The sequence below is a fragment of the Hemiscyllium ocellatum genome, chromosome 28 (assembly GCF_020745735.1).
Source record: "Hemiscyllium ocellatum isolate sHemOce1 chromosome 28, sHemOce1.pat.X.cur, whole genome shotgun sequence".
Taxonomy (NCBI): Eukaryota; Metazoa; Chordata; class Chondrichthyes; order Orectolobiformes; family Hemiscylliidae; genus Hemiscyllium; species Hemiscyllium ocellatum.
This window is the reverse complement of record NC_083428.1, coordinates 26500219-26507667: the sequence shown is the minus strand read 5'-3', so window position 1 is coordinate 26507667 and position 7449 is coordinate 26500219.

The window sequence follows — 7449 nt, the reverse complement described above, 5'->3', positions numbered from 1 at the left end:
CAAATGGCTAGTTCTCCCTGCATTCCATGAGATCTAACCTTGCTAATCAGTCTCCCATGGGGAACCTTGTCGAATGCCTTACTGAAGTCCATATAGATCACATCTACTGCTCTGCCCTCATCAATCTTCTTTGTTACTTCTTCAAAAAACCTCAATCAAGTTCGTGAGACATGATTTCCCATGCACAAAGCCATGTTGACTATCCCGAATCAGTCCTTGCCTTTCAAGATACATGTAAATCCTGTCCCTCAAGATTCCCTCCAAGAATGGGTGGCACGGTGGCACAGTGGTTAGCACTGCTGCCTCACAGCGCCTGAGACCCGGGTTCATTTCCCGCTTCAGGCGACAGATTGTGTGGAGTTTGTATGTTCTCCCCGTGTCTGCGTGGGTTTGCTCCGGTTTCCTCCCACAGTCCAAAGATGTGCAGGTCAGATGAATTGGCCATGCTAAATTGCCTATAGTGTTAAGTAAGGGGTAAATGTAGGGATATGGGTGGGTTGCGCTTCGGCAGGTCGGTGTGGACTTGTTGGGCAAAAGGGCCTGTTTCCACATTGTAAGTAATCTAAACTTGCCCACCACTGAGGTCAGGCTCACTGGTCTATAGCTCCCTGGCCTGTCTTTATTGCCCTTCTTAAACAGTGGCACCACATTTGTCTGGCTAGCTAATAGAAAACAGAGTTGGGATGCAGGGGAATTTTCGGCAGCCTGTACCTAGTGGAGTCCCACAAAAATCAATGCTGAGCCCTCTGTTATTTACAATACATGTTGATGACTAGCTGACAGAAAAGAATATACTATTGACAAGTTTGTGGAAGACTCAAAACAAATAGAAAGACAAACTGAGAAGCACATGAGTCTACAGGGGGAATATAGAAGGGTTAAGTGAATGATCAAAAACTGATTAGATGGAATATACTGGGGAAAATGGGATGTTTACTTTGGCAGGAAGAATAGAAGAGCTTAATATTATTTAACTGAGGACATACTAAAGAAGCCTGCATCACAGAGGGATTGAAGTAACCTCCTGAATGAACTTCACAAAGCTGCCATGCAAGTTCAATGAGTAATAGAGAAGACAAATAAACTGTTGACCTTTTATTTAAAGGGATAAATAAAAAACAGGAAGCTGATGCTAAACCTAAAGCAGTAGTCAGACCACACCTCACCTGGAATGCGTGCACAGTTTTGTCCTGTTATTTAAGGAAAGATATTTTTGGCATTGGAGGCTGTGCAGAGGATGTTCACTAGGTTGATTCCGAGTACGGAGGCTTTATTTTGAGATGAGGTTGAGTTGGTTGGGCTTATATTCATTAGAGTTCAGAAGAATAAGAGATTTTATTGAAACATATAAAATTATATGCCTGTTGACCTTTCAATAAGACCTTGATGAAAGTGCAGAGTGGATGATTCATCTCATGCTCCTCCAGCAATCCCTACCATTAGTATTAATATTTAGCTGAATCAATTCACTTTACATCAGGGAGGAGAAAGTGAGGACTGCAGATGCTGGAGACTAGAGTTGAAAAGTGTGGTGCTGGAAAAACACAGCAGGCCAGGCAGCATCCGAGGAGCAGGAGAATCAACGTTTCGGGCATAAGCCCTTCTTCAGGAATCCACATTCTATCAAGAAATAGCTGACGGCACTGGATATAGCAAAGGCTATTGGGTTTGACAATATTCCAGCAATAGTAGTGAAGATTTATACTCCAGAACCAGTTGTGTCCCTAATCAAATTGCTCCAGTACAGCTAGAAACTAACATCTACATCTCTATCATGTTTGCCATCAAGTTTAATCAAGATGGTTATTATCAAAGTAAAAGCTGAAACTGCAATAGGTGCAGTCATATTTTTTCACAAATGAGCTCCTATCAGAAACTGGGCTTCTCATTTTGTTTTTACATCTTCTTGGCATTAATCAGCATTAAACAGTCTCCATATCTTTTACATGTTCCATCTATCCACAACGTTTTCCAACTTCTATTTGAAAATTCACATTTTGTCAAAAGAAATGACATATTATTAAAATAAGATTTCTCCATATAATTCCTGTTTGGGAATATACAATCAGGAGTGGGCCATTGACCTCACGATAGAGAAAGTGAGGACTGCAGATGCTGGAGATCAGAATCAAGAGTATGGTGCTGGAAACGCACAGTAGGTCAGGCAGCATCCAAGGGGCAGGAGAATTGATGTTTTGGGCATAAGCTCTTCATCAGGACTGAGGCTTGTGGGTAGGGGCTGAGAGATAAATGGGAGGGGGTGGGGTTGGGGGAGGTAGCTGGGAAAGCGATAGGTGGATGAAGGTGAGGGAGAAGGAAATAGGTCAAAGGGGCAGTGATGGACAGATCTGGAGGGCGGTGTTGAGTTGGAGGCTTGGGACTGGGATAATGTGGCACAAGGGAAAATGAGGAAGCTGTTGAAATCCATATTTATTCTATGTGGTTGCAGGGTCCCAAGGCAGAATATGAGGCGTTCCTCCTCCAGGCATCGGGTGGCAACAGTCCGGTGGTAGAGGAGGCCCAGGATCTGCATGTCCTTGATGGAGTGGGAGGGGAAGTTGAAGCGTTCAGCCAAGGGGCGTTGGGGTTGGTGGGTGTGGGTGTCCCAGAGATGTTCTCTGAAATGACCCACAAGAAGGCATCCTGTCTTTGCCCATTTTGTCATTCAATGAGATCATGATGAATCTGTTAATTTAATACCCTTGGTTTTGCAGTATTTTGTTTAATGCTTTTAGATGATAAAATCTATCTGTCTCAGATTTCGTGTTTACAATTGATCCAGCATCAATTTCTGTATTGTTGAAGAGAATTTTAAACTTCCTCCATCCTATGTGCACACAAGTATTTCCTGACTTCACTCCTGATAGATCTGACTTTAATTTTCAGACAATGGCACCTAATGCTTGACAGCAGACATAGTTTGTTGCTACCTATCCTGTCTGTTCACTTTAACAGTATGAAGACTTCATTCACATGTCCCCTCAATGCTTTAGATTCCAGGGAATATGATCCCAGTTTGTGTAATGTGATCAGGAATTTAAACCTTGGATTGCAGGTGTTATTCTTTCATCCTTTTCCTGGGCTCCCTCCATAAGACCATAAGTCATAAAAGTGGAAGTAAGGCCATTCGACCCATTGAGTCCACTCCGCCATTCAATCATGGCTGATGGGCATTTCGACTCCACTTACCCGCATTCTCCCCGTACCCCTTAATTCCTTGTGACATCATGATCTAGCCCTCCACAATGTGTGCCGGAACTGCACATCGTATTTTTGGATTAAGGGGACACGTGAATGAAGTCTTCATACTGTTAAAGCGAACTGATAGGATAGGTAGTATTTTAGGTGTAGTCTATCCACAGCTATCTATATTTGTAGCATGATCTCTACCTACTGGTATGCTAGACCTTTTAGGTATAAAGGCCAGCATTCCATTTTGCTCCCTGAACATTTTCTTGTACTTTTTCATAACATTGTAATGAGCAACATGCCTGAAATCCTATATTTCTTTGGACATTCAGTGTTTCTCGCTTTTCACCATCAGAAAATGCAACTTTTCTATCTATTTTAAGTGTAATTTGTCGGACTACATTTCCCTACATTGTCACAGTTCCTCGCATTCACATAGTTTGTCAATATCTCTCTGTAATTACACATCTCCAACTCCATTGCTTTTTATGATATCTGCCTTTGGGCCGCCAGCATATTTAGATTTGTGGCTTTCTGATTCATCATCTTGTCATTAGTAAATGAAGTGAATTTGTATCCTTGGTATCAAGAGTACATCCTGCCATTTAGAATATCTGACTTTTACACATATTCCCTGTCTTTTCACATATAGTCAATTTTTTTTTAAAAAAGCAAATAATTGCTTTCACTTATTTCAGCATTAGCTAATAATCTCTTGAGGGATTTTGTCATATGCCTTCTCAAAGTCCATACATTTAACAACCATACCTGTACCTGTTACTTTAATCCAATTATATTTGTCAGACACATGACTCTATAAATTATTTACAATTTTATGCTCGCTCTTTCTGAGCAACTGAACATTTTCAAGATGTTTGGCCATGCCATCTTTAATTTAAGAATTTCACATAACAAATGGGAGACTTACAGACCTACAATCCCCTGGTTTTCCTGTCTCACTTTTCTTAGATGGTGAAATGACATGTATGCTATACGAATCTAAAGAAACGGCTCTTGTATTGAGAAAACTTTGCAAGGTAATAGATAGTGCATCAGTGATGTTCTGCTTTTCTTCGTTACTATTATTTTCCTTCTGTTAATTTTAGGAGTCCCTGTCTCTAATGATTTCTGCCATGCTCACCCCTCCTTCTACTGATTGTCAAGGCATAATGATTATTCAAAATGTACATGTTTTCCTTATTTTGAATACCAGTATCATTTTTATAAGTTTTTAAACAGGCCCTCCTAGCCACTCTCTATTCCCGAACATAATTAAAAAAAAACTTTTTCTTTGAATTCCTTGTAATTTTATTTTGAAATCAAATTGCCCACTGTTTGTTGTTCATTGTATCTTTCTCATTTAACTGGGTGAGTGCATTTTACTTTGCTCTTTACTAAGCTTTTTGACTGTTGTAAGCCACCTCTTAACTCAGTCATCCATGCTGCTTTTTTTGGCAAGTAAAACGTTTGCCCCAGGATAAATTGGTTCTGTATCATATTACCTTTTGGTTACCTGTCATTTTATCCATGAAAAGATCTGGACAGATTAACGTGAGCAGTATGTATCATTATTTTTAAACCAACCATGTCTAAATCTAGATTCAGATTATAAAAACAGAAAAAAAACAGAGCCTTTGCACAACTGCGTGCAGTAGAAACATAAAACTGAATGAATTACTATTGCAAATTCAACTTGGAGGCTATAACATAGCCTCTTTCCAAGCCTCCCACTTCCTCCAAACTAAAGGAGTTGCCATGGGCACCCGCATAGGCCCCAGCTATGCCTGTCTCTTTGTAGGATATGTGGAACAGTCCATCTTCCACAACTACACTGGTACCACCCCCCACCTTTTCCTCCGCTACATAGATGACTGTATAGGTGCTGCCTCGTGCTCCCACGAGGAAGTTGAACAGTTCATCAACTTTACCAACACCTTCCATCCCGACCTCAAATTCACCTGGACTGTCTCAGACTCCTCCCTCCCCTTCCTAGACCTTTCCATTTCTATCTCGGGCGACCGACTCAACACAGACATCTACTATAAACCGACTGACTCCCACAGCTACCTGGACTACACCTCCTCCCACCCTGCCCCCTGTAAAAATGCCATCCCATGTTCCCAATTCCTTCGTCTCCGCCGCATCTGCTCCCAGGAGGACCAGTTCCAATACCGTACAGCCCAGATGGCCTCCTTCTTCAAGGACTGCAGATTCCCCCCCAGACGTGATCGACGATGCCCTCCACCGCATCTCCTCCACTTCCCGCTCCTCCGCCCTTGAGCCCCGCCCCTCCAATCGCCACCAAGACAGAACCCCACTGGTTCTCACCTACCACCCCACCAACCTCCGTATACAGCATATCATCCGCCGTCATTTCCGCCACCTCCAACGGACCCCACCACCAGTGATATATTTCCCTCCCCTCCCCTATCAGCGTTCCGCAAAGACCACTCCCTTCATGACTCCCTCGTCAGGTCCACACCCCCCACCAACCCAACCTCCACTCCCGGCACCTTCCCTTGCAATCGCAGGAAATGTAAAACTTGCGCCCACACCTCCACACTCACTTCTCTCCAAGGCCCCAAGGGATCCTTCCATATCCGCCACAAATTCACCTGCACCTCCACACACATCATCTCTTGCGTCCGCTGCACCTGATGTGGCCTCCTCTATATTGGGGAGACGGGCCGCCTACTTGCGGAACGCTTCAGGGAACACCTCTGGGACGCCCGGACCAATCAACCCAACCACCCCGTGGCTCAACACTTTAACTCTCCCTCCCACTCCACCGAGGACATGCAGGTCCTTGGACTCCTCCATCCGCAGAACATAACAACACGACGGTTGGAGGAAGAGCGCCTCATCTTCCGCCTGGGAACGCTCCAACCACAAGGGATGAACTCAGATTTCTCCAGTTTCCTCATTTCCCCTCCCCCCACCTTGTCTCAGTCGATTCCCTCGAACTCAGCACCGCCCTCCCAACCTGCAATCTTCTTCCTGACCTCTCCGCCCCCACCCCACTTCAGCCTATCACCCTCACCTTGACCTCCTTCCACCTATCACATCTCCATCGCCCCTCCCCCAAGTCCCTCCTCCCTACCTTTTATCTTAGCCTGCCTGGCACACTCTCCTCATTCCTGATGAAGGGCTCTGGCCGAAACGTCGAATTTCCTGTTCCTTGGATGCTGCCTGACCTGCTATGCTTTAACCAGCAACACATTTTCAGCTATAACATAGCACTACTAAGACATAGTTTGAAGATAATCAGAACTGGGAATTAATTATATCAAGGTTTTAACATCAACTGGAAACAAGAGAGATTCAATAGCGGGGAGGAGTAGTTTTGGTTAATAATGATGAAATCTTTTCAGTGCTACAAGTGCATCTAATAAGAGGCTAGCAGGTAGTGGAGACTTCACAGGTAAACCTAAGAAATAAAAAAAATTACAACATTAAGGGCAGTTGTGTATAGATCACTAACAGCAGCTGTGAAATATTAAATTGCATAATTCCAATGATTAGACACACATATAACAAACGTAATGTGGCAGACCAGCATGATAAAAGTGACTGAATTTCTTGACCATCCAGGATCATTTTGATTGGCAAAAGGTACAAAAAGTGGGCAAAGTGTGACATTCTCAACTTGGCAGTGTTCAAGGATCAAATATTAGACTGCAGCTATTCACAATCTACTTCACTTAGACAAAGAGACACAGAATAATGCACCAAAGTCTGCTGACAATACAAAGCTATGAGGGAAGGTAAATTGTGGGAAGGACCAAGGCCGACTGCAAATAATTTAGGCAGGTTGAAAGAGTGGGCAACAAGTTGCCAGAGTATAATGTGGAGAAGTGTGAGATTATCCACTTTTGGAATATAGGAATATTTTTTAAAAGGTATGAAACTTGTAAATGTTGATGTTTAAAAAGACATAGATGTGTTTGTACAAGCAACTCAAAATATTATCATGCAATTACAGCGAGCAATTGAGGAAATGCCATATTGGCTTTTATTGTATGGGGATTAGAGTAAAAGAATAAAGAAGTCTTGATATAATTATCCAGAATGTTGCTGAGACCACACATAGAGAGTTGTGTGTAGTTTTGGTTTCCATATTTAAGGAAGAATATATTTGCTTTGAAAAGTGAAGGTTCATTAGATATGCCCTGAAAGAAGGGGGCTGTCCTTTGAGGAGAGATTGGCTAAATTAAACTTGTATTCTCGTAAAGTTTAGAAGATTCAAAGTAATCTCATTGA